Here is a 12,480-nt window from a genome sequence, read left to right as displayed (position 1 = left end):
AAGGGTTGTTTTGTGCTGGAGTAAATATTTTGTGGGTGAGAAATACAAGATTAGTTCCTAGAGGTCGGCAGCAGTGCTGACTCAACTCAACATCACAGCAATTGGCACTTCCCTCCGCAACCGTGTATACTCTGGAGAGCACTGTGTGGCTTTTATCAGAGAACAGAACTAGCTTCATGCTCAAATATATTTCCATTCTTTCAGAGAGGCAGTAAAACAGAATAAAATAATAAAATAATTTATTTCATATATAAAACAATAAAGGGCTAAAGGGAAGTTGTAACTAAATAAGCACAAAAAGTTAGTACTACATCGAGGATGATGCATGCAGCCAAAAGAATTCCTCAAAGATAATGTGCTGAGGGGCTTTTCGGCACAGTGCTTGTCTTTTGCAATGCCACGGGAGAGACACAGCGTGAAGCTCAATGACAGAGTTAACTGGCTAACTTCTCTGCAGACCATCTGTGATGACACCAGGCTCAATTTTTTACTCATCTGTGTGTGGCTGCGTTTGTGTGTGCACTCTGGCTTACTGGACTCCACCCCACCCCAACCCTCTGCCCTGGTTGACAGTCACCACTGTGTTAATGTGAAGTGACAGCTCTGGAGGGAAGAACACAGCAATCCACTGGATAAGGAAAGGAAGCGGAGAGAGGCTGAGCAAGTCATTTGCCATGCCCAGTCAACTGCCATTTTCAGCTATCGTCATTCACTCAAAAGGAACTCAGCTACCACTTTCTCATGGCACAATGAAATCCTCAGAAAACAGTGAAGTGGGCAAAGCTGAGGCAGCACGCTGTCTGCACCGCATTGCCCTACACACTGTGCCTACAAAGGAGGCTTCTCATCTACTGCCAGTGTTTGTCCCTTACACACCCACCGCAACAAATTAAGTAGAGATAGTTATTGCAGCCCCCAGAAGAATCAGTCCAGGCAATCAGCACTCGCGTTACCATGGTTGTAATAGGGGGTGGGACAGGGAGAGTGAAAATACAGGGGTAGACATTGAGACAGGTAAAGGAGACCCAGCTTTGAGTGAAAATTATACAGCACTGAGAGAGCAAGATAGAATATGAGGTGAAGAACAGGAGGAAAGAGGAAGGTGTACACACAGACAGACATACACACACACACACACACACAATGAAGTGCGTTTGACAACAGCACTCCTCAACAGCGGGTGCTGTCATCTCATGAGCAGACACCAACTGACAGGGCAGCTGCTCTTGTCGTCAGCTTCAACACAAACACCGGGCCTGATTAAACCGCAGCCTCGTCACAGCCCCATTAATCACCTAATGATGAGTTACCACGGCGACCACTGGGCTGCCAGCATATACACACAAGAACACATTAGTGCGCACGCAGGACGCAAGGGCTCAGGAGAGATCGTGCAAACGACAAACACATCCACCACGGACATAAACAAAAAATACGCAGTATGTATTTTGGTGCTCCTCCTCCTGAGTCCCTGTTTAGCAAGTGTGAGGAACATGAACACACCGACGAAGGTACCATTTGATATCAGACCTCTAATCCCACGAGCTGCTAGAATCTGTGTATGAGCTAAGCACCTCTTCTCTCCTATAATCGGTAACATAAGCCTCCGCCAGCGAAACCAACAAGGATCCTGAACTGTTGCAAATGGAGGACTGACCCATTCTCCTTTGATGTTGTGGGCTGCCATAAGCCTCTGTAAGTTTCTTTACAATCTAGGTGCTATTAGTTTGCATCTGGATACACTTTACACTGCATCACTCCACATTTTGTATCTCCAATTACCTTTACATTAACATAATTGTATTCATTAACCTTGATAGCAAAGGAAAATTCTTCATACAGATACGTGCTTGCTCATGTTTAATTTTGTTAAAATGTTTAGCCAATTAACAAAATGTTCAAGTGTCTTTGGTCAATTTATTGCACATCGGTAGCTATTTGATGCACATAAAAGAGCAATTTGAAGTTGAACACACTGAGTGGGTAAAAAGGATTAGGTCACAATGAGATGAAGTAGTAACATGGTGGCAAAAAAAAAGTCTTAATGTACTGACAGGGAGGAGAGTGAGAAAGAGAAAACGACAGAGACGGCTCTCCACCCACTACCCAGGAAACAAAGTGCTTAGTAGAAAGCAGCGCTGGCTGTCTGGCCGATGAATAACGCTGTGAGGAGGCAGGTGAGGCTTGGAGCTATTACACATCAATCACTGGGCCAGGACCCTTTGAAAGATACCAGCTGTCTTAATGGAAAAGAGAAGGAGGAGGCAGTGGCTGGGGAGGGGTTGAAGGGTCCCAGCCAACGTCACCTAATCCACCATTTACGTTACTGCAATGGAGTCAAGGGCTAGCAGCCAGCGGGGTCCCGCTCAAATACATTTCTCTTTTCCGTGCCTGTTTAAATGAGACCTCTGGCCTGAAAAACCACACAGTTTGTGGCTCAATTAACACATCATCCCCCACAATGGCCACACAGCAGGTTCCTGTTACTAAACACAGCTTATTTTTTGTTTTCTCTCTCCCGAACAGCCTTTTAAAAAGCCATGTTTTATTCATTCCAATCACTCCCACATTTACCCAAATCCTGCTCATCTCTGCAGTTTTAGTCAAAACCTGTCTACGGATAAACATCCAAATTATCACACTGTGCTTGCGTAGCTATATGGCTGTAGGGTTTCTTTATAATCTTGCCAAATTTTGCTAATTGATTATCTTGGATTGTACATTTGCAAAAACTGGACATTTTTTTTACATGGCATTTTATAGAAGAAATAATGGAGATAGCAGGAAATTTCTACATTTAAATGCAAAATGGAATGTAACAATATAACCAGCACAACGATCCACTCAGTTTTGGGAGAGAGACGAAGAAGTCATTCAAGGCGTATTCAATTGGAGAATTATGAAGTAGCAAAATGTGATTGGCAAGGATTTAGGGGCGGCTTTGCAAAGGGATTGAATGAAATACTCGCATGAATACAGATTAGAGGAGAACAATGTTAGCATGAATATACACAGGGTTATTAACAATGAGGGCAACTCAAATTGATCCGAATAAACCAGCCAGATCCTCAGCAGTGCACGGATCCTAGCTGTGGTGATGTTGAGCTGCAGCAGGTTTTCGTCAGCTCCAATCCATTACTCAGTGCCATCTAATCGAAGCTGCCATCCAAGCCCCCTAGAAACAACAGCACAATGAAAGGCTCAGCTGGAGGCAAGGGGTAGGCCACTTCATAAGGGATTCTCTGTGGTCTCTGCACTCTGCCTGCTTTGTCTTACCTGGTGCAATCATGGCTTGCATTATTCTCCGTGGTCTTCTCTGTTTTAGCTCACATTGGCAGGGCAAAGACACTTGCCTGCTCCACTTGTTTTTCAATTCGCTGATGAGTAACCACATCTTTTTTTCCCTCTGCTAAAGCTGTGCTCACAAAGGCACTATTTTTAGCTGGCATCCGGGGTTAGTTTAGTAGGTAAAAGCCATGCTCGAGAAAAGATAGCTTGGGGCTTTCCAACATCAACATTTAAACCTGCCTTGAGACTCCCATGATAAAAGGAAGAATCTGCTCTTGCTGCACAAGAACAGATTCTCACACACAATGACACTGTGTGCAACAATAAACCATCACTGTCTAAAACGATGAGGACAACTTACAAAATTTCCAAAGGGCAGCAATAGCATCCATTTCATTCTTTTATAATATATACCCATTTAGTCAAACATATTCTGTCCACGGGTACTTTTAACCACAGACATAAGGATCAGACTGTGTGCTCCACAGAGTCTAAGCCTCGACTCCATCTCTAAAAGAAGGCTAAATCCTACTCTAGTCCCTGTTTGTGTGCTCTCCGTGAGAGCCCCAAATGACCCTGAGGGGGGCCGCTCCACAACTCAAAATGTCCATTATCTACAGGGCCTGTGAGCAAGACTTCATTTCACTGCCTAATACCAGCTACTTCAAGACACAGCATCTCTCAGTCTGCCACATCTGCATGGCAGAAGTAAAGCTGAAAGCCATTTCAGCAGCTTTGACTGCTTCGCGAGGCATCATGTTTAAACACAGCTCCATGAGGTAAAATGCCAGGGTGGTCTATTGTCACCCTTCTCCCTTGCTTTAAATGAAGCACTCTTGAGGAACATAATTGTGAGCTGGCCAGTAAAAAGGACCTGTCGTGAATGTGGTTCTTAATTGAGTTTCCCTGTATATATCTATGAGCTTTTTTTTCTTCGCATTGTGAATAAAGTACTCAATCCAAAAAGATTTCTGGTTTATTTCACCTCTGGAGAGGTACTGACAATTCAATTTTTTGGTGAATTATGCAGCTGAAATGGAAATTTACTCAAAGGTAAAGCTGAGGTCAGAAGAGGTATAAATATACACTGGGGACACACTCAAGCTTGATTTGTATTAAAGAAAATATCTGTAACATGTATGCATTTTCAAATATTTATCTCTATAAGATGGTTCAGGGTTCCGGGAAGGGGAGGAGGAAATGAGTAACATGACATTTTCTCACTCAGATGTATACAGTAAAAGAAATTTATGGGGAAAGAAAAAACTCAACAGTGATTTTGTCTCCTGCTAGAATGAAGGGACTCTTGAGATTTTAATATTTGAGCACTCAATCATGAACCACTTCCACTGATATTCTGCAATCAAATATCCCCTACACTTCCACCAAGATCTGTCTATCAGCTTAACGATGCTCTCCGTCGGTTCAACTCCAACTGGTAGTCTAAATGAGTGTGGGAGAGGAGGAAATGTATTCATACAGCTGCCCTACATCCTCGAGCTACTCTAATCGCTATGTCACACAGAGCAACGTGCCAACACAGAGGAAAAACTAACATAAATAGATTAGAGTGACAGATAAGACAGCTCTGAGGTTTCAGAATGACAGCATAGGCCAGCAGGGGCACTGAAGGATGTCTTCTAGAACAGCTCCCAAAAACAAAGCCATTGGGTCAATACACAAGACCATTTTACCGCCTAAATTATTTAGCTATGTGGTGGCAAATCCTGCCTCACCCTTGAGCAGATGGTCGAGGAGAGGAGGGGGGGCAATCCCTCCATTCAACATTTTATAATGATGCGAGCCAAGAACACCTCTACCTCTACCACAGAATGGTATTACCTCTAATTAGGAAGGGCTATTATTTCATATGCAAAAGCTTCTCCTCTAACCACCAACAGTCACCCTAAAACATCCCAACTGACTTCCATTACAAAATAAATAAAACAAAGGATTCCTCTTCTATACTTAGCATTCTCCTCTTCTTTATTTGCTACCCTCAACGCATATTTCAGCATTCTCACAACCAGAGCAATAACTCGCACTGTGCGAGCACTGCAAATAGACACCTTCAGTCAATGTTCACCCGCCAGACATGTGTCTGTTTTAGGACAGTTCTAAGAAAGCAGCCAGCGGGGGAGGTGACTAGAGATGTGGAATATTCAATGCAGTGATTGGCTTTGTCATCCACCATCTCAGGCCAGTGATCCTAGGCAGAGGGGAAAGCACGAACTGCAGTGCAAACGTGGGTAATAATATGACTCATGACTCCGTGAGTCCTCTGTATGGAGGCACACTTTTTAAACTACAGCCACAGACAAGGCTGTGTTGTGGATGTTTCCTGATTCTGGATTCCTCTGCCTCATCAAAAAAACAGAAAGAGAGAGAGAGAGAGAGAGAGAGACAGAGAGAGAGAGAGACAGAGAGAGAGAGAGAGAGAGAGAGAGAGAGAGAGAGAGAGAGAAACAGAGATATAGGGAGAAATAGCCAGAAGTGATGAAAACACTGCTGGAACAAGCAGGATCTGAGCACAGAGCTCCCATATCCTCTGAGGACAGCTCATAAAACATGCAGAGACTGGGCCTCTTACAGCAGTGGCATTTTAGTGGACCCTGCCACAAACACACAGGCTGGCCACACACATACACACAGGTAGGCTACAAATACACACAATTAATTTTAAAGAGTCTGAAGGAGTCAGTTTGCATGGTTTACAACCTGGACCACAAGCAAACATGTAACCTAAAAATACACAGCTACAAAAGCTAACCGTTTTCCAAAAACATTAGCACAGAACAATGGGCTTTTGGGAAAATGTGAGACTAGAGGGTGGATATTATGCAGGGTACAGTAGTGATCCACAGATTAACTCTGCCTGTTCATGTGTGAAATGGAGACTTGATCCCTGACTGATAGTGTGCTCTGCCTCCAGCAAACATAAGCTGCATATTTTTCATCTTTGCAAACGCCTAACAACTACAATATATTGGATTACGCATTGCATTCTTCACTGTACAGCAACACTGGTACATCAAAAATACAGCTTGACACAACACAGCTCAGACTGACTACAGGTCTGTTGTCTCTTTTACACCAAAGGTGAACGCAGATGGCTGTGTGGCTGAGTTGCTGTGAATAAGCCTCAGTTATTCTTGGAATGTTAATGTTAGGCTTTAAACCACGGCAGTCTCACCGACTTCTCCTCTCGTCACTGGGCCATTAATGACGATGAAAAATATTTCTTAGTCCTGCTTATACCAGTAATGAACCCTTTTAAAATATGGAGAACTTCACTTAGTTGATTTGCGTTCTTGATATATGATATTGATATTTAACAAATGTAAGGAAAGAAAAAGAAATACTACGTACATATATATATTTATAGTGCTGGAGTAACTGTTTCTACAGCTCTCAATTTCCACAATGTTACGAGATAATTGTTAACCCACCCCATGCTTGCATTGTGTTCAAGCTTGCCATATTCTGTGCTGATGCATAGGAAATCAGCGTCTAGTGCTTCTGCCATCGCAGTCGCTTAGCAGAAATCTAGGAGAACAGGTTAGTGGAGCTACAGTCTTGTTAAAATAGCTTCCCACTGCATCTGCAAGCTTATAAAAAGCCACTGAGGGCATATTCACTACAGTGCAGCATTCATCGAGGAGTATACACATGCGTGTCAATCTAAAATGTGTAAACCATTCACACACACAAGCACACACCTAGAGGGACACACATACATATATAAACAAAAAAAGCTGCTGCTGCTGAGCAACTGTATTTGCAGTCCAGGTCAGACTGTGCTCAGCCAGTAAACGGCTGGAGTGTAATGTGCCTTGACCTTCTATCCGTCTTTCAGCAGCTCCTTACATATATTGCTGTCTCTCCTAATATATCACTCGGGCAAATGGCGCCCTTCACCCTGCTCCCTCCTGTCCCCTCCTTAAAAGGCTGAGGGGACATCTTTGCCTGCTGTACTCAACTGACAGCCCTGGCAGCTTCATCGCTAAACACAAAGGGAGGGGGAACGGGGCTCGTCTAGGGGAAATGCTGCAATGAATAATTATGTTTCATAACATGCCCCATCCCCCCTCCTTATTAGCATCAGACAATAATTAATGGGGGAACAAGGGGCACTGAAGAGTCTGCTTTTCGCTTTCCAGAACAAGAGGGTCAATATGCCCTTCAACCCTTTCTCTAAGCTCACCGTCAACGCAGGAGACACCTCATCCCTCTAACATCATGCTCTTAGCTTATTTACGATGCCAAGTTGCTCTGCTGGAGAAAAGGCAGCTTTCCTGCTACACTCAGCAAAACTGGCCGGATCACTTTACGCAGCAGTTCACTACTTCTATCTCCACACCTCTTCTCAGCAGGCCAACCCAACAATTCAATAATGAATATGAAATGCCTCCTAATTGATGTCTATGGGAGTTGGAGCGGCTGAAAATACAGGCTATTGGACATGGGCTTGACTTGATTAAGTTTTTGTTTCACGTAAAAAAAATAATCTCTGATCAGCAGTAGCAAAGCCAGTCCTGATCGAATTAGCTTTGCACTAAGAGCTCCATTGATCTTGGCACTCATCTGTGCAGATGAGACCCGGAAAGGCAGCTGGTAATCCAATAGCAGGGATGGGAAGTGCTTCAAGGACTCTGCTGTGTTTACCCACCTATTTCCTACACAAAGAGGCAAGAAGCTAGTGCACGCCACTCATTGGACTGATTGGAAGCCACAGCGCCTTGGGAGCTCCAGTGAAAAGAATAAAAGCCACAGTGTGACCAAAAGCAAGGTACTTGAAAGCTGAACGTAATTGCTTTTGCCATAGCTATCATGTAATGAGTAAACAAGATGAATCAAGCAGGGGCCTAGATCAGTGTTTAAATGAGACTTGGAATGGACTTCACTTCATAATGATAACCAAGAAAAATCGAAAAGCAAGACTGATCATCAATTTAAAGGTCCTGTTCACTTAAGTGTTTAAGTGTAAGGTTAACAGAATCAATGCAACAAAATCTGTCTTTGCACTGTGATAACTTCATTGAGGCAGGCATTGATGCAAGCCTTCGCAATCAATTTTGCATGACATGAATGACATCAAACAAGAACCCCGAGGGCAAGGAGCATGTGAAATGAAATGGAGCAAAACTAAGGTAGTAAAGGGCAGAACATAAACTTGTTTCACTTGTGAAAATTGTTCAAGTGAAGTGCACCTGAATAGTACTGGTGTTGTGCATTAAATATAGTGCTGCCACAACATCGCTCACTCTCTCTCTCACTCACACACACACCCACACGTAATCCATCAAGGATTCATGAGTGAATGCTCAATAACAGACTGAGTGCATTTCTCTCCTTCATATCACTGCACCAAGAAAAGAGTGAGAACTCTTCAGCAACCCACAGACACACCACAAACACACACTACACTCATACCACACTAATAACCTTGGGGCTGTCTACCAATGCCATGACTTTATGGAACAGTATGGGCCTTAAATAGAAGCTCCATTTCTCAGCAGCAGTCAGTAACAGCTCTATTTCAGCTGCCCTGTCATTAAAAATTTATCTTAACAGACTGACCAATCATGCCAAGGTGATAACCATTTAAAAATCCAAATCTGGGGGCTTTTCTCACACCCCACACCTCATTCCACCACTGCCACAACAAAGACATGTGTTTTTTTAAACAGATTATCTGCAAGTGTTCCTTTAATCAGTGCTTCGCAGAACTGCAGAAATCCTTCAACAACAGTCCCAGTGGAAAACCTTCCTCTGAAGCCCTATCAGGCAGAGGATCTCCTTCACCAACAACAGACTGAATGAGTGGGAGTGAGTGTGTTTCAGGCTGAATAAATGTGCTGCTACCTTGCTATGATGTCCTCTCCAACAATCTCAGAACAAAAGCCTCCATTTTGAAGTGGAGTTATAATGGCACCGCGCTCTTAAGGTCTTCTATTTCTGTGTCCCATTGCTTTCTATCCTCTTTCTAATGCCGATGTTTGTTATGCTAGCGAGATAAGCCACTGTTGTGGGTGGCTGGGTGTAACACAGCAACCGGTGTACTGCTTGAGTGCCAAAGCTGACAGTCTGTGGGAGGGATTGTGGGCGTTATAGATCACTAGGAGACAGATGTCCAGTCTTGCCCTGACGCTGACTCAAACATTAACCCCAAAAACCAAGTGTTGGCAAACTGCACTGCTTCCTGGTGGGTCTTAAGTTGATCTTTATCAGGGAAACAGAGTCGGCTTACTTTGTCATTGCAGTTTTCCTCTTTTACTGGCGTGGGGCTGAGTAGCATCGTCAATTATGAAACACATGAGGTGGAAGTCTACTCTGCTACAGCCTGATAAACGTTACAAGCTGTCTTAAGCAGGCACACAAGCAACCTGTTTCCATATGTGAAAAAATGACACTGGTTTAGAGCAAACAAAGAAATGTGAGGTTTGAATGAATCCAAAAACACGAAATGGATATCGTGAATGCCTCTGGAGAAATGACTGGCATGGCACTGGCAATACACAGCATCATTGTCTGCCATGAGCCCATGGAGATTCTCCACTGGACTAAATAAGTGCCATGCTCCAATAAACAGAATCAAGCCCTTTGAGCATCTGTTCTCTTTAATTCTCCCTCTCTTTGTTTCATGTTGCAGCATCACAGTTAATGGTTTCTTCAAGATCTCAATTTTCCACATATGATTTACATGTTTGAAATGCTTAGCTGAGCAGTTACAGGTTTGTAAAGCAACCATTACTGCCAAGCTGACTCCCAAGAGTGTTTGGCCAGACTCTAGAAATTTAATTTCAAAAGCTAGGCTGATCAAGAGGAAACAGACAAGGTATCAGCATATTGCCTTTCAGTTTCTTTTAGGTTTACATATCTGGATTGTGCAGTCATCCCTTCCGGAGAGAATCACTTCCAGCTAAAACAATTACCCCATCCCCCCACCCGAGCACAAGCCTCTCACCAACTGCCTCAAATCGACAATCAAACCCATTAGGTCTTTCTGTGAATTAAAGCTAGTTAACTCAAAGCACTGACACACATCAAGAATAGTCATTAGCTTGTCTTCTTAGTATTAAAAAACAGGAATGATTTGCTGGTTCAGAGAGATCATCTCCCTACATGCAGCCTGGGGCAGCCCTTACTGTCTACCTCATTATTTTTGGAGGAACAAGGCCACTGATGAATCCTTTTGGGTTAAATGTAAGGTACCCTTGTTATGACCTGGCGCACACACAGCAGCAGCAGCAGACTGCTTTAAGCTGCTCCGTTTACAGACAAAAGAAAATGGAGTAAATCGCCGGTGCATGATATATATGGATAAATCTCACTCAGCTAAGCTATATAATCAAAGTGGAATTGTTGGAGTACATCACTCCCACACAGCTGCACATTCTGCAGTGAGAAAAGGAGTTAAATGTTGGCTTTTTGTGGATACTAGCTGAGCTGACAGGTGCCAATGATACACCATGAGTGATAAAGACATTTATTCCTGCTTAGAGAGAGGTTTTCCAGATGTGATAAGTCTTCAATGCTCCAGTGCTTCATTACTGGAGAGAAAGAGGCTGTTAGTGTGTTTTCCCATTTGCGTTACCAGGGTGACAAATGAAAAGCAAAATCACCCGTGCAACTAATCAAATGAGTGAGTGACAACAAGTCAATATTTTCTCATTGTGTGGACAAGCAATATATCTGCACAGTAATGGGCTGTGCTTCGAGGCTTCTATGCTAGACTTGCAGTATAATAAGGATAATGTGCCAATATTCTAGCTTGCTGTGGCTCGTTATACCAGTACAAATGAAGACGCAGTATCTAAAAGAGAACCCTTACCACGTATGGGCTAAAGTACAAACTGAGCGGAAAATTCAGATCATATCTGTTTTGCTTTAACTCCTCAGAGCTCACATGTCATTTTTAAAAGACATCTTAAAAATAACAATTAGCTTGTTTTTGATTACATCCTTGACAAAAATAAAAAAAAATAGAACTCCCTAAACACAAAATGGAGTAAACATCATCTCTACAAGCCTGGTTAAACACAAGCAAGATCAATGGGCAAATTTATCAGCAAATATTACCATTCGCTGCCTGGCAAGTAATCATTAAGGAATGGCACTGATGCATTATTCATTGACTAATGTATAATTCAGACTCAACAGCAGATTCTATGCATAAATAAAGCTGTGATACATTTAAACACATTAAATGTTTACTTGCTAAAATAGGAAATGAATACGCAGCATGAACGCTTCCCCACTGCTGTCACTCGATTATTTGCTACCATGCAGGGACACAAGGTAGAAACAGGAATATAGACTGACAGCCCACTCATCATAGCACAGACACTTAATGAACACTGGCTACTGATATCCAATAAACACTGGGAGAAAAAAGCTCTTTAGGTGTAGCTGACTGCTAAAATCCCATAGTTTCTTGTTTCTTTGTTGTATTAAGTAAATAAAAATTAGTGTTGGTCAATAAAGCCGCATATTACAGCCTTACAGTTTACACAATTTTATTTTCTGGCCCATTAAGATTTATGTCCTGTCACTTTATATCCCTCAAACATCAGCATCTGTGTTTAATAGGGGTGCAACGGTACACAAAATTCACAGTCTGATATGTATTGGTTTTGGAGATCACAGTTCAGGTGTACTTTTGTTAAAGCAAGGAAAAGAAAAAAGTGTAGAAGATAGCATTTTGTCATCAGCTAAGGCAATCAAATCATGTCTACTACTGTCAATGAGAAAAAAAGAACGGATGAATAAAGATGACAAACTGCTTATCAGGACTTAAAATGCACTCATTGCTGATGAATGGGGCTCAATGGGAAGACATGTTGTTCCACCAGAGTAGGACGCACAGATATTATTTAGAACATCTTAGATCTGATAGCAGTCAGTTAAAACTGCTGCAGGAAAAACAAATCGCCAATCACCTCTTCAATCAATCACAGATATATGATAAGATCGCCAATCGGCACAAGCCTAACACGCAGTTTTACTAATTGTTGTCTATTTTTGCTGCAACTAACTGGGAAACCATAATGCTCACATACAGTGAAGCAACAACACTACCTAAGCTTCACAACCAAGGTAAGCTGACGAGCATGCTACAACAGATAAATAAGAAATCGTGCACTGTCAAAATGCTGCGAGTGATACTCATAATTTAAAATTTCTGACATA

At 42.6% G+C, this 12,480-nt stretch overlaps 1 protein-coding gene across 7 annotated transcripts in view; it reads right to left on the bottom strand.

Moving 5' to 3' along the window:
* The window catches only part of rerea (arginine-glutamic acid dipeptide (RE) repeats a), a 119,489-nt gene that overhangs the window by 68,453 nt on the left and 38,556 nt on the right, over positions 1–12,480 (bottom strand). Inside the window, exon 1 of one of the 7 annotated variants that reach the window (XM_046397276.1) lies at positions 9,154–11,230. The exons of the other annotated variants lie outside the window; for them this stretch is intronic. The gene's annotated coding sequence lies outside the window, so the exon portion shown is untranslated. Of the gene's footprint in view, positions 1–9,153; positions 11,231–12,480 lie in introns of those variants that run through there. 7 annotated transcript variants of the gene reach the window in all.

The sequence above is a fragment of the Scatophagus argus genome, chromosome 8 (genome assembly GCF_020382885.2).
Source record: "Scatophagus argus isolate fScaArg1 chromosome 8, fScaArg1.pri, whole genome shotgun sequence".
NCBI lineage: Eukaryota > Metazoa > Chordata > Actinopteri > Scatophagidae > Scatophagus > Scatophagus argus.
The sequence above is the reverse complement of the archived record's forward strand: the minus strand, read 5'-3'. Positions and strand labels throughout refer to the sequence as shown.